Genomic DNA, 19,529 nt, shown 5'->3' on the forward strand with positions numbered 1-19,529 from the left:
ATATTCATAATATCATAATATAATCAATTTATTGGATTGCACCCTTCAGAAATACTAGTTCCAACTATTCTCCTTACTAGGTCTCCAATTATATCATTTATTCTTTAGTATAGTAAATTTTATCAATAGTGCTCTTTATCTACAACGTTACCTGGTATAAATTACAGAAGGTAATTTTTCGTGGTGCAATAACATTTTTTGTGATACATAAGAAAAAATATCAAATGACTTTAAAAATTTAAAATAGCGATATAGCCAAAACAGTTTTTTATGGGCAAAAGAGCTATCAAATATGCATAAAATATTCTCACCTCTAAAAAACCAACCCGAAAATTGTTTGGTTACTCCACAGATTAGCATATTCATTGTACAGTAAATAACATTGTGTAGAATTAGTTTATTGAATTATCAACATCCGCACAATAATTTTTTAGATTTAAAAATAATAATTAAATAAAATAATGTAGACATCCGCCACGGTTCTGGTCATTTCATGATACTTAGTACCCCGCAAATCCGCTATATCAAAGTCAGCAATCGCCTTTCTCATTAAAAGTAATAGATATTAAAATTTATAGTTTCTTTTAAAGTAATTAAAATATGTATATATTTTTATATGCGTTTTATTTTTTTATGATCGAGATCACCATTATTCGTGAAGATCTTTTTTTGCTTGTCACATTCAGGATTTAAAAACATTGAATCTTTCAGACAATATTATAATTACTATTCACTTTAAAACATGATTCTTTTTTGATATTGTACTTGATAAAAATTTTCATCGTGATACATTAACCATGTTTAAGTATAGTTACTCTGTATTTAAACTTTTGACATTTATTTTAAGATTTCACGTTATATTCGACATATATTAATGATTGTTATATATTATAAAATAATGTATATTTTCTATTCTGTTTGCATTTTTAACCGTTACATTATTAATAAATAAACAATTATATTTAATTATACATTAAAAATTAAAGACCAATAAATATTATTTAAAACAAACATAATAATTTTAATTGTGTTTATATAAGAATCATATTGAAAAATATCAGGCTGTGTTGTAGCTCTAGTTGTAAATTTGTATAGATTAAAAATAATTTTTTTATGTAATTGGCATAATTTTTGACATATAAACTAAATTATTATATAAAATTGACCAAGAATAATTTTATTAAGAAGTTTTCAACATATCTATTCGAAAAATTAGATCCCTCTCTTCAAATTTTGAATAATCAATATTATATACCTTGATAAACCACTACTAATGGTAGTTAGAAAAGTACTTAGTTATATAGGTATATAAAAATGTAATAATAATAATCATGTTAGTATAGCTGTAAATCCAAATAGTTGTATACTGTGTCTGTAGGCGAATGTCACTGATTTAATAAAAATAAATAAATTTAATTTCTTTATACACATATCATAACAAAATTCATTCATTACAGTCAAATGTAGTGTATTATACCACAATACTTATAATTGATCGATAGTGTTCACGAATTATAAAATATATTAATATTACAACATTATTTCTCTTATATTCAAATAGTTCAAAGTTATTAAAAAGTAAAAAATGAGGAAGTATGAATTGCAAACTTTTTCATCCAAACTATAGATGTTATAACTCAATAATTAACGAATATTATATTAAAGATAAAAATTATAACTAAATATACTAACACATTCTTTATTATTAAAATCGTGCACATAAGAGTGTAGCATCATACAAATAAAACGTTTAGATAATACCATTTTATTTAAATTATATTTTTAAAAAATTTTAAGCTTCCCATTTTAGAAAATGTGCTGGAAACCTCTAAAATTATATTCGCGAGAACATATTTATTTATTTTATTAATTAAAACAGTGGTGGTCAAATGTTTTGTCATTGAAGGTAATGTAAAACCTAATATCGTCATAGAAGCTATGTCCACATTTGAGTTTTTTTTTTATATTACTATATCAGATGTTATTAAGGACTATAAAATATGCACATTGTTGAATTTATCTATGTATAAATAATAATTAAGATTTAAAATTTAATTTTCCAAGTTTTTAATAAAATAGATATTTGAATAAATTTTGCAGTAAAATTTTTATTAAAGTTTTTATCTATTAATGGTTAACACAAAAAACAAATATATTAAAATTTTTATTTTTATTATATTAAAGAATTTTTTTACCAAAAAAACCATTTTAACAAATTTTTTGAAAAAAAAAATCGTTTAATTACACTTCTAGCAACCTATTTTTCAAATTAACAAGGTTTGAATACTTAAGTGAATTACTCTGTAAGAAAATTTAATAATGGATAACTCTAGTTTTTTAGTTGTTTAAATAATATTGTCCCAAGTGTTATGTATTTAACACTAACAAACGATTTGTTAAGTTTATAACAACACTAATAAAAATATAATAAACATTGATCGCTTGTGGCTAAAATTAAAAGTATAATAAAAATATTAATCTAAAAATTTTTAATTCAAAAAGCCACAAAAGAATTACTGAAAAAATGCGGGTATGTTTTCGGGACCAATATTACCATTATTCAAACAGATAATCACATACTTTTTAGTTTTAAATTAATATTTTTAATATAGATTTAATTTTTAATAAAAATATAATTTAGTGTAGGATAAATGAAGTTTACTTCCCTTAACGAAAAATTTTATTCTATTTTTGTCAATGAAAAGAAGTTGTTCAGATTTATAATTATAGGGCAATAAAATATTTGCTAGAATACTGTTAATAATAATATAAGTTTTCAACTTGAGTTTAAGAAAATGTAATTTTGTTATTTCAAATTTTTATTATGATAATTAATAATGTTATCAGATTTCTATTAAAATATAAGTTGTTGTGTATCTTTTATAACAATATTTTTGAGTCTGATTGCTCAGTTTTTGTAACCCACTCAATTTTATTCATAATATAGTTCCGTGAACTTAAAACCATAACATTGGGACAATAAATTGTGTAATATATATTCTGACTAATAAACACTAGATCGTTGTCATTAATATCTCCTTTAATAGATATAAAAGAAACTTATAATAAAAAGTAACCCAGAACAGTGGGGTCGCGGCATATTGGTCCCAGTATAGATGATATCTGACAGAGATTAAAATTACTATCTTAAATACTCTCCGATCCGAATCTGTAGACAGTGTTTAATTTTAAAAATTGGTGGATTATTCCAAAAGCAAGATGATCTCCTATTTCCTTATTTATATCCTGATTACAAGTTTTATTATTTATAAGTGTAATATATGAATAAATATTTATTATAGTAATTAAATATAATATGAAATAGATATATATATATTTTTTTTTTATTAGCTTTCAATACAAAGTATTATTATAGCTTAACAATTAAGTAAAATGAGAAAAGAAAAAATAAATAATAATAATAAAAAAAATATTACAATTGACCTTACATCTACAAAATTACAATAAAATTACAGTAAAAATCGTTAAATAAAAAAACCAGCTGAATGAATGAAAGAAATAACTAAAGAAATTACATCGAGAAAAGTTGAGTTAAGAATAGTGTAACAATTAATAGGAGAGATATTAAGATGAGATAAATTATTAAATAAAATAGAACGATTACTTTCAAATGCACAGCAGTCAAAAATTATATGAAGAAAGTCGCAAAGAACTTCATCGTCATGTTTGGGACAGAAAGGAGAATTGTTAAGGGACATTTTGTACGCATGAAAAGGAAGGCGATTATGACCAAGTCTTAGTCGAGAAAAGGATAATATATGGAACCGGGAGAGAGGAAGTTTATGGAGCCAAGGATGATTTGGAATAGTTGGTGTAATTGATTTGTGCCTAACTGCGATGAGAGAGAAAGGAGAAGACCAATATTCTTGCCATGCTAGAAATATCGTCTTATTAAGGGGTGAAACGAAGTCAGATGAAGGAATATTGAGGGTTGGCGACGGGTAATGAATTTGGTAAGTTTGGCTAAATGGTCAGCCTCCTCATTACCAAAAATACCCACATGACTAGAACACCATAAAAATTCGATTTTTGTATTAGCTAAGAAAAAATTATAAATTAACGCTTTTATTTTAATAATAAGGAAAGATCTGCATTTTTTGAATGAATTAGAAGAAACAGAAGAAAGGACTGATAAAGAGTCAGTAATTATTAAAACATTAGAAATATTGAAGGATCGAATAAGCTCAAGGGCTGAAAAAATGGCATAACACTCAGTAGTAAAAGAACAAGATTGTGAAGGAAGAATATCTGAGAATAGATATTTAATAATTTAATATTGTAATTTTTTACAAAAATCGTATTTTTTTATTAACTTTGATGTGCGTTTTCACCACGAAAACAAAATAAAGTTCGATTTTTTTTTCATCTTAAAGTATATTACATAAGCATTAATTTAAGATATATATAAAAGTGCCAGTATTTACAGAACACTTTCAAAAATTAAATTAAAAAAGTTCTACTTTCTATGTGCAAAAGTATGTCAAATGAAATAGGTATATAAATAGTATATCGCATAAAAAAATTGTATTGATCCATACACTTTTCAAAGAGTTCTAGAAATTAAAGTTAAAAATGTAAAATATAAAATCGAGAATTTTAACACAAAAATAACATAAAGTAGAAATTAATAATGTATGGATTGTTATATGTATTATTGTTATTGTAATATGTATTATTAATTAATAATGGGGTAATTTCCCCATTTACGGGTAACGAAGAATATTATTTCAATTTTTGAGGGTAATGCCTTCAACTAGATATAATTTGTGATCTTTTGACGTATCGTTGAAAGAAATCGGTTCGATGAGAGATGAGAAAAAGTGGTAACAGACACAAAAATAATAAATCACATCAAATTAAAATTAATACATTCTCAGCTTTGCATCGAAGTATACATAAAGGGTTAGGAGAGAGTCAAAATGAATAATTAAAATTTTTTTTTCTGTAATTAAGTTTATTTTGTTCAACAAATAATACAAAGTTATTATTATATTACAATATAGTTTATATTAAAAAAAAAATTATTATACTACATTTTTACTTTATTTGACGATAGATTCCACTAGATTAAAATCTGGTTCTTTTTACGCATTGAATAATAAAATCGGTTTAGTAAATTTTCATGGACAGTCAAAAAACAATCACATCGTCATAAAACTAATACCTTGTCAACTTCGCATCGAAACTAAATTTAAAAATATTATAAAAATTAAATTACTTAACTCTTAAGTTAATCATTAAAATAATTTTATTTGACCCAGAACCCATGTTGAGTTACTAGTGAAGTTAATTTTAAATAAAAGTAATTTAATTTGTTATTTTTTTACGCGTAAATGGCCAGCCTTGATATTTAATAATCGAATACTATTTTAATTAAACATTATTAAGTTCAATATATACAAGGTATCTAGCAATTATTTAACAAATCCTAGTTTATGATCTATTGGTAATTTTTTTATACTTCCTTTTTTAAAACTTATTAAATCTAAGGATTATAATATTACAAAAAAAATTTCTATTTTATAAAAAAAGTAATAATTATAACCCAACTAGAAATGTTAAAAAATATTCAAGATAATAATTTTTTCTAGTAGATTATAATAAATAGTTTGGCATTAAAATCTCATTTTAATTTTTAGTATAAAAATTTCTTAAGCATTTTGAAATTTTTTTTATCATATCAAACGTTATGGTCATCACAAATAGGACAGAAATAATATAATCTTTACACATATTGATTATTTGTATGCGATTTTTTTCTATGAAAATTGTTGTTGCTCTATTGAACGCTGATAATTTTATTGAACAAAAATGATAAATACTATTAAATTGAAAATTATAGTTGCTAGTTTTAACTAGTAAAATCAGAAAAATCATTGCTGTTTGATTATAAATCGAATCGTATAACTCGTATATTCGTATAACTGTTGAATGAATTATTTTAAGATATAATTATGTAAATAATATGATTATTAAAGATAATAAAAATGAATTATTATTTTAGTGTGAAATTTTTACAAAAAATCAGTATTTATTAATTTTAATAAGATTTCAAAAGAGTGACAAGAATTTTATAAATTATGTGGGAAAAATAAAAATAATATAAATTTATGATACTACAATTAATAATTTTCCCAAAACATAAATTTCGAAGTAAAATTACTTTATATACTTTAAAAAGTAATTTTACTTTTTTTATCATACATTCTTATAAGATATTTCCTTAATAATATTATTAAGATAAATTAAAGAGTAATTTTACAATACTAAATAGTTGTTTTTTATGTTAACTTAAAAAATTGAAACAATTTATTTAGGCAGCAACATATACAGATAATAAACAATATTGTATGATAAGTAATGAAATCGATGACAATAATATGACTTTATTGTTCACCTCTGTTTTATGCACTTAATGAAGCAATTGACATGAAAAAAATCCTATACAAATAACCTATATGTGTAATATTTATATTATTTCTATCCTATTATATGATGTGCATAGACGAACCATTCATTTTATAGTTATTCAAACATAGGATAAATCTCATTATTAAAAATTTCAAAAGAAATTTAACTACAAAACATTAAAATGAGATTTTGCTACCTAAACTTATTTTAACTTTTTATTATTATATATTCTATAAAATTTCTATCTTGAATTTTTTTTAACATTTCTTGTGATTTTTTATAATCATTATTATTTTTATAAAATAAAAATTTTTTTTATTATATTATAGTCTTAAGATCTAATAAGTTTTTAAAAAAGAAAGTAACAAAATATATCTATTAATAGAATGTTCAGTAAGTAATTATATGTATAAAATATTATGAATTAAAAGTAGTACGACATATAGACCATAATAATGTTAAAGAAACATGAATAAAAAAAAAGATAAGAACGGAGAGATATTTTATGAACATTTATTACAGAAATTAAATTAAAAATTTCTGAACATTCAATTTTAATATTCAATAATTCATTAATCCAGTTTACATTAAAAGAGTCTGTTATAAATAAATGCATAATTATTATTTTAAAAATGTCTTTTTAATTTCACGTATTCTTGACATTAAAGTTTTTGAAGAGTAATTAGTGTCATATCTTACATGGAAAACAAGAAAAAAATTCAATCTTGATTTTTTTTTTTTTTGAAAATAATATTGTTGAACTATGAAACAAAACTTAATATTAAGAATTCTTGAGTGTGATACCCAGAGACTATATCCATAGTTATACATCAGTATAATCTCATTTTAATATTTTTTTACAAATTTAATTTAATACCAGTTGAGATGTTTATTTAGTATGACTGAATATTTATAAAATAGTTTATAGTTGTATAAATTAATGTATCAAAAACAAACGTATTTTATACGTTTATAATAATTTGTTGGCGCTCTTAAATAATAAATGTGCGATGACGCATTAGAAGTTATAACTTTGGTCCGTTCTTAGAATTTTCAATAGTATGATGACTAAAATTCACACATATTTGTTTATCGATAACCTATAACCATATTCATTAGAATTGTTTTACAAAATAATAATTTAAATAAAATGACTTATTTACTTTTGGTATTAACTAGACCCGTCGACAGTTGTTATTCTGTCGCTTTAAAGTCTTAAAAAATGATAAACAAAAGCCACAATTATTTCAAAACTTTTTAAAAATTTAAGTATTGTTGAGTTGAGATTATATGAATAACCTTGGTATAAATTTGATGATCCGTTTGATATTTTCTATGCTTACGTGTTGAAATGTTATACGTGTAATACATAAATATAATAACATTATTTTTTAGATGCTAATAATAGAATTCATGATGATAGAGACTGTACTATATGAACCCATCTAAATGGTACATAGTAACAACTCGGAAATACCTCTTACTAAAAACCTAACCTCAAAATAGAATTTTCTTAATATTGATGTGCTGCTGCCAATTATTCAAAAGAAACTGAACCTTATAAAAATTGTTTATTATAAAAAAAACACTCTTTTACATAATAATTAATTATAATTTTATTATTTTTAGAGAAAGTCAAATAATTATTTATCAACTCTTAAATTCAAAATACGCTTTAGGAATAGTTACGTATTTAAAGGGGACACGGGAGATTTGCCCCCTTTAAATACCATTGATTATACAATGCTGTAATAAAAATATGTGTTGACCTTTTAACTTCAATGCAAATCTAAGAATTTATATGTTATATGATGTTTTTTTCTTTGTGTCCATTAAAATTCTCAACTATTACTGGAATGTTTGACTGATCACTGTAAAAATATTGGCAATAGGTACACTAATAGAAATATTAAATCCCCCTTCTTCTAATATCTATGGTATCTTTACTGTTTACTATTTATCTTGTACTATACAAAATTATTTTATAAACGGGGATTGAAATTTTAGATAAAAATAAACATAATATTTATTGTATAAAGTAAATTAATTAATTAATTATAATTTACCTAGGGTTTAAAACAGAATTGTAGTTCTGTCTTCTATATGCATGCCTCCATATCTCCATAAATATAAAATTTATTTTTCTTCTAAATTACTCAGAAAAGTCATTATTATTTGATTTATTTAAAAAAAAATTCCTAAAAAAAGTTGAATTTGCCTAGTTGTTACACTGAACCTTTCAATTCGCTCAAAAATCAAAAAGTTTTTACTGAAAATTTTATATGTATGCTAAATATGTCAAAAATGCATATAAATGTAATGGTGTAACGCTCCTAAAATGCATGTAACTACCGAAAAAATGAACAAAAATTCTTTAAAAATTATCCAAAAGTACTAAATGATTCTACTCATAAAAATCATTAAACATTGTATATTTATAAAGTATAATGTACGAATTGAATTTTGAACGAGTTATGCGCTGGAGTAATAAGAAAAAAGACACAAATGCACAAAGTCCTAGCATTTTTATAACAAACCTAGGGATAGCAGCAGGTGTAAAATCCTGGCACTTTCATCAATTGCTATGTTCAAGAACATTATGCTTTGATTTTAATGTAAAATATAATTTGTTCAAATAATTGTGTAGCATTTTTTTACTTATCATATTGAATAAAAATCAATGATGTATATATAGATATGTAACTATAAGATTTTGGAATATGAATGGAAACCACAGATTACAAATCTCTGGAAACAATTTAGAATTAAGGTTCTTCTTCCTGTATTTAACATATTATTAGCCCAACTTAGAATCTATTTTTCTGGTATACAAAAGTTATAAATTACCCTTTTATAATTACATTTAAGTACCAACATCTAAATCAATTATCGAATGTGAAAAAATTAATATTGTTAAAAAATCGTATGGTTTTATTCTTCAGTACAAATCAGACATTGACACGTAATTAAAATGTATTTTCAATAGAAGGACTATTAGTTCCATTTTTAGACTCGTCGTTATTATAATAAAAAATTTTAATATTTCCGTCTACATATACGATCAGAAAAAATTAAGTTTTGTAAATATTCAAAAATATTAAGTAAATAACAATTTTGAATATGTATTAATAATATTATCCTAAAATGGTACGATTAAATTATTTTATATTATGTCATTATAATCATTGAATCCTACAAATTGTTATTACTTAATGAAGTATTTTTAATTTAATAATATATAACTTAATATTTCGGCTTAAAAATATTCAATTTTCAAATTTTAGTCATTGACGACTAAAAACTTTGTAGCAGAAATTATAATAATAGTCAGAGTTTAAATAAAAGTAAAATGAAATGAAATATTCCTTTATAAGTATCCTATTCAACATTTCTCCAAAAAGTTGTGTAGTTGTATGGTTACATAAAACATTTAAATTGGTATAACAGTCCTCTTGCAATTTTTCATTACTTTATATCCTAATTATACTATATAATATACCAATATCTTGGTAAGTAAAATAACTTAAATTACTCGTTACTATAATGTCCTTACATTTGTAAAGGAATTACATAATTTAATGACTTTTATTTTCAAGTGACTTATAAGTAATTTAAAGTTAATAGAAAAAAAATGTATTAAAAAATGATAATTTGTGTGTATAATACCCATTATAGTCCCTAATTTGTTTTAACTCATTATTTTAATTATTTTTGATATTAAACTAACATCAATGTCCATCCCCGAAATTCCTATTTTTAAACGTTTCAAAAACGGTTGGAAACTAATAGACCAAACACGCTTTAATACTTATAAAAGTGATATAGAGATCAAACAAATTTTGCATAGTACAGCCGATGATGTTATAAAATTTTGTATAGAAACTTTAAATGAAAATCAACCGAGAGACGCTTATAAAAAATTTTTGGAACTTGTTATTATTTTTTTGGGTGATATATCACTTAAAGGTATTCATTTTCTACATCCAGGAGCTTATCATCATGCTAGGTAGATGTTTTAAAAAATGTTATTATTTCACGAAAAATTTACAATAACAAAAGCAGAAGTTGTATCATTAAAAACAGTCTGTTGTTTTAAAGTTAAGTGTTATGTAGATATTTGGTTTAGATGACCAAATGCAATTAAAGCACCTTATAATAACATTCTTTTTTTTAAAAGATTTGAAAATTATAAAATTGATGGCCCCAAAGTAGCTGAATTGGTAATAAAAATATTTATTAATCATTTATGGTATCTATGGGAAAAACAATTCGTTTATCATTGTTTGATTATCGTATTAAAAATAATACTAAAAAAAAAAATTGCTAAAATAATTCTAGATAATGTCTCTCAAGAAAAAGATGAGTGTTACAGTGATCAATCAAAAAAGTATATTTTAAAAGTTGAAGACGTTTCAACTTTTTTGTATAAAAATTTACCAGTCGAATTTTTGACGAATAATTCAAAAAATATTTTTCAAAGATTCCGACTAAACATGGATTTTTTAGCCAAAATTAAAAAAATTGGCCTAACAATTAAAGTTATGTAGAAGTCAAAAATATTTTAAAACATTTAAGTGTTGTAAATGATTCTGCCAAACGAGGGGTAAAGTTAATGGAAGAATTTAACACCCGCCTCACTAAAAATGAAAATCAAAAGCAGTATGTATTGAAAGTATGTTCTTAAGTAACAATTTTTTCAAAAATCAAAAGTTAAAATGTAATTTTTGTTATTTTAGGTAGTAGAGCAATATTGTAAAAATTACCCAAGTCGTAGAAAAAATACTCTACCAAAAGATGCTCAACAATAATATTATATTTTACTAATGTTTGCAGTTAAAAATAAACCTTTTTTCAATTGAAAAAAAGGTTATTATTTAAATAATGGTTGATAAAACCTTATTTAAATTAAACAAATATGAAGTTTAAAATAAATGTTATGAATTATTTATAATAAAATAATTTTTGGTTTTTTACAAAAATTAAATGATTTTTTTACTTTAAACACTTAAATTTCAGTATTATAGAAAAATCATAATAACATTTTTTTTAGTTGTGTATTTTCAAATATATTTTATTTTTTTCAATTTTGTTGTATTTTCAATATTTAGAAAAATATTGTCAAAAAATGAAAAAAAATTTTTTTAATTTTTATGCTTAGCGATCAATGATACGTAAATATATGTAAGAACCTTTTATTTTGCTAAAATGTTTTCCTACAAAATTAATTCCCAAATTTTTTTTAGGCATCTTCATATTTTAAAAGATACACGCAAAATACTGTATTTTTACCCCTTTGAGGCAAGTGAAGAAGTTACTCAAATTTTACAAAAAAATTTTATTTACTACATAGAAAAAAATGTGGGGTTCTCCCTTCGATTTTTTAAAGTTGGTCAAATAAGGACCACCCTAATATATATATACAGGGTGTTCAGTAAATCAGGAAACGGGTTTCTATTGTTCTCATTGTTACAAACAATGAGAACAATAGAAACCCGTTTCCTGACTTACTGAACACCCTGTATAAGGGTTCCTCTTGTTGTTTTATGATAGATTGACATAAACAGGGCGCGCTCTATGCTCTATGCTCAATTTAGATAATTCTCCACAAGTTTTAATTTTTCAAGAAGATCAATCAGGAACATTATGAATTTGTAATTTACTATCAAAAGTATTCTAATGAATTTTTAATAGCAAAAAAAAAAATAAATAAGTAAGTGTCTGAAGTAGTAGCCGTTGGTAATCTTGTTAACCTTCTTAATTATATAACTGTTGAGTGTGTTTTTTATGCTTTATTTGATGAATATATTGATGTAAACACTTAAATGAATAGGATGCAGATAATGAACAAACCGTTAAAGGGAGTCATAGGAACCTCGACAAGAAAATGAGTTTTTTTTGGAGACCTCGCCATAGGCTCAACAAGATAGGCTTACGAATTAGCACCCCAAAAAATAAGAAAAATATGCATGCTGTGATATAGATGTGTAGATTTTTTCAAAGTACAAACAAAATATGAATAGCATTCCAATAATGTAATTATAATAGATGCTTATGAGACTCGCAGAAAAAATTAAAAATGTTTGGTAGTTTTATGTATTATTTAAAAAATTAAATATCTCTATAAGTTGAATAAATAAAAATCAAACCTCCATGTTATATATCTACAAAAAGCAATGGTTTTAATCCGGGTATTCTTAATATAATTAAAAAAAAAATTATCTTTCAATTAAAAAAAATTATATTTTATAATAAATATCGAACTATGAAATTTGATCAAGCCAAAAGTTAAGGGGATATCTGTCTCCCTGCGGACGATTTTAAATTAATACTATTCATTCTTGAACATTTTAATTTTTTATAATTTAATAAATAGCACATACGTTTCATACAATTTAGTATATTATTTATAATCAATTAAATTTTTCTAGATTTTTAGGGATTAATTTAAATAAAACATATATGTCAACGTTTTGTGCAATTATATATTTTAGTTTCGACACAAGACTGAGGGTATTGATTTTAAGATAATGTTTTATGTGTCTGTGTATAAAAATACTAGGTTCTCACTGGACTGATTTTGCTAATTTATACGTTAAAAAAACACGAATTTAATCTAGTTAAAATTGAAAAACGTATCAATATTAGTAATTTTGAAAAATATATCAAAATTAAGAAACCATCAAATTTTACGCATTTTAACATTAGATTAATGTAATAGAAATTTTAAAAATATATGCTTTATGGTAAAATTGTATTAATTATAAACTCTTTGACTTAAAGTAAAAATAAAAGTAATTTAATGAATCTAAAATTTCTTAAAAATAATTATGATAGAAAAATAAAATATAACTTGGATAAGAATATATATATATTTTAATTATATATCTACATTCATAATTATAATAATATATTACACTTTTGTTTAATAAATTCATGAATTTAACAATAATATTATCTTTAATAACTATCCTGTCTGGCGAAATAATAATTAACAATAATTATGTAAAAATTGTCAACATTTGATTAAATATAATTTGAGTTTCAAACATTGAAAAAATTTATTATGGCTTAATTTCAAAATGATACTCAAATAATTTTCAAAGACATTTTAAATTAAAAATTCATGCACACGTTTAAGGTTATTTAAAACTGCGAATAGAACCAGTAAGTATATTTTCATTGTTTGTTTTGTTATGTTTTTTTACCTACAGTAAATTATGTTTATCTTATAAATGTTTGAAGTGGGAACAATGTTAAATTATTACACACTCAAACAAATATCAAGGCTAGACCTAGAAAATAAGCAATATTTTCAAATGAGAACAAATCATAATCGCTGAATATAAATTAAATTAACTTTGGTTAATATGTGAAAAAATTGTAATTTATAAAAATAAAAATTTATATTACAATGTATTATTACTGATATGAAAGAAAATGATATGGTACGTTTTATCATATCATTTCTTGAAAGAAAAGGAGTATAATGGTAGGATCAGGCTGGTAGATTCTAAAATAATAGTATGGTAAAATTTTTTTTTTTTAGGGGTTAATACAATAAAAAATTAAAACGGTTCCTAAGTTGATGTGAAGCCTCGGCCGAGACACAGGTGTAATTACGCCCTTGACTCCTTTCGCAATATTTATTTTATATTACAAAATGATTATTCACGAATTAAAGGATACAATCTATTAATCTATTAATTGTGCGGATCTGCAAATAACGAATCTGATTTGACGAATTCAGTCCATAATCCGAATTATTCGGATTGGTGGTATTTTTTCAATTCATGTTAATCCGCATAAGTAATTTGGATACGTATCAGTTGAGATTTCTTGCTCAGCATAAATTAACTAATAAGGAACAAATTTTTAAAACAAAATACTTTTTTCAGGGATGGAAAACGTTATTTATGTTAATAATCATAATCACTATAATATAAATAACCAGAAAGATGAAAAAAACATTATCGTTAATGAAAATAAAATTTTATACTTATATGATTGAAAAAATAAATGTAACTCGTGTTTTTTTATGAATAATTAAATTTTATTACATATCGCACTATTATTTAAGCAGAAAATTTCTAGCTTATCATTTTATTATTATCAATTATCAGATTCCATATTAAGTAACTGGAAAAACTGAAAAAAGATTTGTAATTGTTAATTTTTTTTTTATCATTAACTAGTAATTTGAATTATTGTCAGATATGAATCTATACTTGTTCAAACTATACTGGTTTTATAATATTGGAATTCATTTTACCAGCCCCATCATAACAGGTTATCTTAATTTTTTTTTTAAATCTTTGGATGTTTGATATATTAGCATATAGCATTGACATAAATAATTAAATAAATAAGTAACTAAGTAAAATAAATAATATTATAATATAATAATGTAAAGACTATAAACTAATGATTTGGTAACTGTTAAGTTGTCGCAGGTGAATATCCAGATATTCTAGCCAGTGGCGTACACAGAAATTAAATTTGGGGGGGGTTTGAAATTTAAAGAAAATTAGATGTGACACTGCCTATATTATTCGACCACAATAATTCCTGTTTTCGATTACTTTATTGTGGAAATATTTATAGTATGATATGATCTTTTTTATTGTTATTACTTATTGTTTATCGTTCAAAATTATCGCTTAGCTTATACATTTTTTTTAGGGGGAGGGGGTTCAACCCCCCCTTGCGTACGCCAGTGATTCTAGCCATTAAATCGCATTTACTCCACTTTCATTTACTGCCTCTTTCCATCGTCAAATTTTGTTAATGGACAAAGAATATGTCTCATTGTTTGAATATCTCCACACCCACAAGAGGTGACTTACATATGTCCCATTTGTAGAGTAAGTGATTTACTACATGCAACTACTATTTGCAGATCTTATTCTGATCATTATTGTCGAAGAAAGTCGTATCCCGGAAGTTTTTGTAACGCGTTTACAATCAGCTCTACGTTTCTTTTATTTCAGCATCCTCCTAGCGATTTTTCTATTCGTTCTCTGTGGTCACTTCTGTTACGAGTTCGATCCACATTGGGCTTCTAGACATAAGTATTTTTACTAGAAAATTCTCTCCTATGCTGGAAAGTTTTGGTTTTCTTTTCTTTTATTCAACAAGAAGTGAGTTGCTACTCAACTCAACAGACTCAATATGCTGTCAATATGTCGAGAAGAAAAGAAGCAACACACTCCTTGTTGTATTTTTATTTCAATGTATTTTCCTGTACATTTAACATTACTGTGAAATTTTTACTTGAGCTCCGGCTCAAGTTCTAGCAGTGCAGATGCATCTTTACAAAGACACAATCACCCTGTTTTTTTGCACCCATATATCTTTATTTCTACTTCAGATATCTTCTTGAAATTTTAAGTATATATAAAACTCTAGTAGTTTAAAACGCATTAAAAAAATGAGAATGATATTTACAAGTATGTTTTTTCTTTAATTTTTAAATTTATTTCACACGTATTTACATCAACAACACTGCCCACATTTATTTGTATCGATTAACACTTGGTTAGTTTGTGACTTAATAGTGACTTAATACCCACTTAAGTATTACCTTAGGTATTTCGCTTATGAGTGATAAGTAACAAAAACACCCACTATTTGTGCCAATAACCAGTTTCTTTACCAAAGACTCATATTTTTGGGGGGTTCACCCAAAAAAAGTAATTAAAAGATCATTTGGAACTTCATTGAAATTGAAAATTGAACTGTACCTTGCAAATTATGACGCTGATCATTATAACCAAGTATCATATTTTTATATAAGTAATGATAAATTATGACAGGAATAAAACTTTTTAATATTATTACATCGAGTAATGTAGTCAACTAGATAGGATAGATAGATCTTCTGACGATGGTTGAAATAAATCAGTTCGATGAGAGCTAAGAAAAAGTGGTTACAGACACACGAAAAAAAAAATAATAATAATAAATTAAAAAAAAAAACATAGTAAAATTAATACCTTCTCAGTTTCGCATCGAAGCTAAAATGTATTTAATATATGTATTCAAACACTAATATTAAAGCGGTAGCACAGTAGGATGACAGAACAGTGTGGACGAGCAAAGTTGGGTATAAATGATATCTGACAGTGATTAAAATCACTATCATAAGATATGCTTCAATGTATATCTGTATTATTCCAAAAGCAACATCAAATCATATTTCTTTAATTATGTTCTGATTAGTATTTCTTTGTTTTAAAATTTAAAAGTCGTTTTTTTGACATTATAGACACGACAATTTAAAATTATTTTAACTTTATACTTAATGTAAATTAAATTTATAAATCTCGTATGTAAATGGGTGACTTTATCACTATAGCTCACACTCATATCACATAGTTGTAAGTTTTTTAAAATTAATAACAGTGTAAAATTTATATTGAAAAAAAATTTACTCAAAGTATTTAAATATATTTTTTTGATAAACGGGTTGTGGTATCCGAACCTCTTTTTCATGATTTCCAAAAAACGCACAAAATTTATAAAATAAATAAATTTCTTTTTAAAAATATTTTGTAAAAGTACAGGTTTAAACCTAACCCCTTTCTAAATACGTCAATGCAATTTACATTACATCCCAAAAACATTATTAGTAAGTTATTCTACAACAATTTATTAAATTTTCTGGAATTGTGCACTTTTTACGTAGAAAACGTACTTTACTCTTTAACTTTAATGTCCGTTTTCAACACGAAATCATGTTTAGATGTATATAAAAAATTATTGAAAAAAAAGTTATATTGATTTATACATTTTTTAAAAAGCTATAGCTTTATAAAGTTAAACTTTTTAAATGGAGGATTTTAACATAAAAAAGCATATTTTTACTGCAATAGCCATTTGCACATAGATGATAAGTTATAAGGACACGTTTTTTTTTAAATTAAATTATTTACATAAGCTTTAATTTAAAAAATATATATATATAAGTGTTAGTATTTCTGGAACATTTTCAAAAGTTAAGTTGAAAAAGTTCTACTTTCTATACGCATGTGTTAACATTTTGACTCTTTTTCATAAAGGGGAATAGTTCATTTTAAAAGAAAATATATTGAATAGAAAGGGTTATATAAAGTATTTATAAAAAACAAAAAGAATTGATCCATACATTTTTCAATAAGCTATAGCAATTTAAAGTTAAAAATATAAAATCCAAAATTTTAATACAAAAATAGCATATTTTTTAATACGACAGCAAGTTTCACCACGAAGACATTCTAAAGTTCAATTTTTTATTTTCAAATTAAAGTATACTACATAAGCATTAATATATAAAAGTGTCAGTATTTCCGGAATAATTTCAAAAGTTAAGTTGAAGAATTTCTACATTTTACTCGTATTTTTCAAATTTCAAATTCGCACCTTCTTCATCTCTCTCCTCGCCTTAATCCCAACTACTTTGGATCAGCCACCCTTATCCTAAACTTCCACTTGACACGATCTCCCACATCATCTACGCTTATATCAGCTATTCTCATATCGCATTCAATAGCATCCCTCCATCTCTTTTTTGGTCTTCCTCTACCTCTTCTTCCTTCAACATTCATTTCTATAACTGTTCTTACAGCTTCCGATTCTTCTCCTTTTATAACACGACCAACCTAACCGCATTGTATAAAGGGAAATTGTCCGATTTCAAAAAAAAAATAATTTTGATGAAAAGAGTAGTAAAAAGTTTTACCATAAAAAATTGTATTAATCCATACATTTTTCGAAAATTCATAATTTTTTTAACTTTGGTGTCTCTTTTCACCACGAAGACAAGTCCAGAGGTCAATTTTTTTTCAAATTAAAGTTTATGTAATAAACTTTAATTTATAATATATATATATATATATATATATATATATATAAGAGTCAGTATTTTCGTAATATTTTTAAAAGTTAATTTATTGTGGAAATGTTACAATCTTGAATCTTCCATTTTGGCTAGGTAAAGGGTCAGATTAAAAAAAAAAAATGTGCCAAATATAATACTTAAAGTATTAAAAAAAAATTTTTTTTTTATTCATTTTTCAAAAAGTTAAAAATTAGAAAATTAGCGATTTTTAAAAGTAATGTATTCGACTAGATACGATATATTTTGACATATCGTTGAAAGATATCTGTTCGATGAGAGCTAAGAAAAAGTGGAGGTTACAGACACAAAATAAAATTTAAAAAATAAATAAATAAACTCATCACAGTAAAATTCATAGATTCTTAGGTTATATAGTTGATTTAGTTTTTATTAATTGACATATAATATTAATTTTTACATGTAATAAATCTTCAAGAGTTACATTCTCAATCCTGAAAATAACTATTTAGTTTAATAGAAGTAATGAAATTGTAATTTTCTAACTAAAAATATTTGTTTTTCGTCAAATTTCACAATACAAAATAATTTTGAAAATTAACACAACAAAAAGTCAAGGGGACTATAATATTTCTCTTTAACCAGTGGCATCATTTCAATTTTTTTAGTGGGTGTAAACTTTTTAATGTGTCCCTTACTATTTTGTTCCCCTTTATGATTAAACTTATTTTAAGAAAAAAAAAAAACGTAAAAATTTTTTTCAACTTTCATGTTACAAGAAGGATATTTTAATAACACAAATGAAATTTATTTATTTAATTTATGTTTTTATTAATGAAAAACACTAATTTAAATATATTTTAAATATTAATGATCAATTCTTATTGTTTAATATTTGGCTGAATATCCAAAATAAATTTTACAATAAAAAAAATTGTCATTGAAAATCATAAATCTTTTGCATAACATATACTTGTATGTTATAATAGCAAAAATAAAAAATTTTTATATACTAATATAAATAAGTAAAAAAAACTAAAATATAAGTAGTTAATAAAACATACAAATTGGAGAATACGTACGATTCATTTTAGTGAAAACATCCCAGCCTTTAGTAAATCAATATTATTAACATATGTTTTTTCAACTGCAATTTTTAATTCACCTAAATTTTGAATTATAAAAAATATTACAATTTGTAATTTTAATATTTAAATTTATTTAATAGCTTACGTTTTGATTTATATTTAATTCATCATCAAAT

This window comes from Daktulosphaira vitifoliae, unplaced genomic scaffold, assembly GCF_025091365.1.
Source record: "Daktulosphaira vitifoliae isolate Bord-2020 unplaced genomic scaffold, ASM2509136v1 Scaffold_1, whole genome shotgun sequence".
In the NCBI taxonomy this organism is placed as follows: Eukaryota; Metazoa; Arthropoda; class Insecta; order Hemiptera; family Phylloxeridae; genus Daktulosphaira; species Daktulosphaira vitifoliae.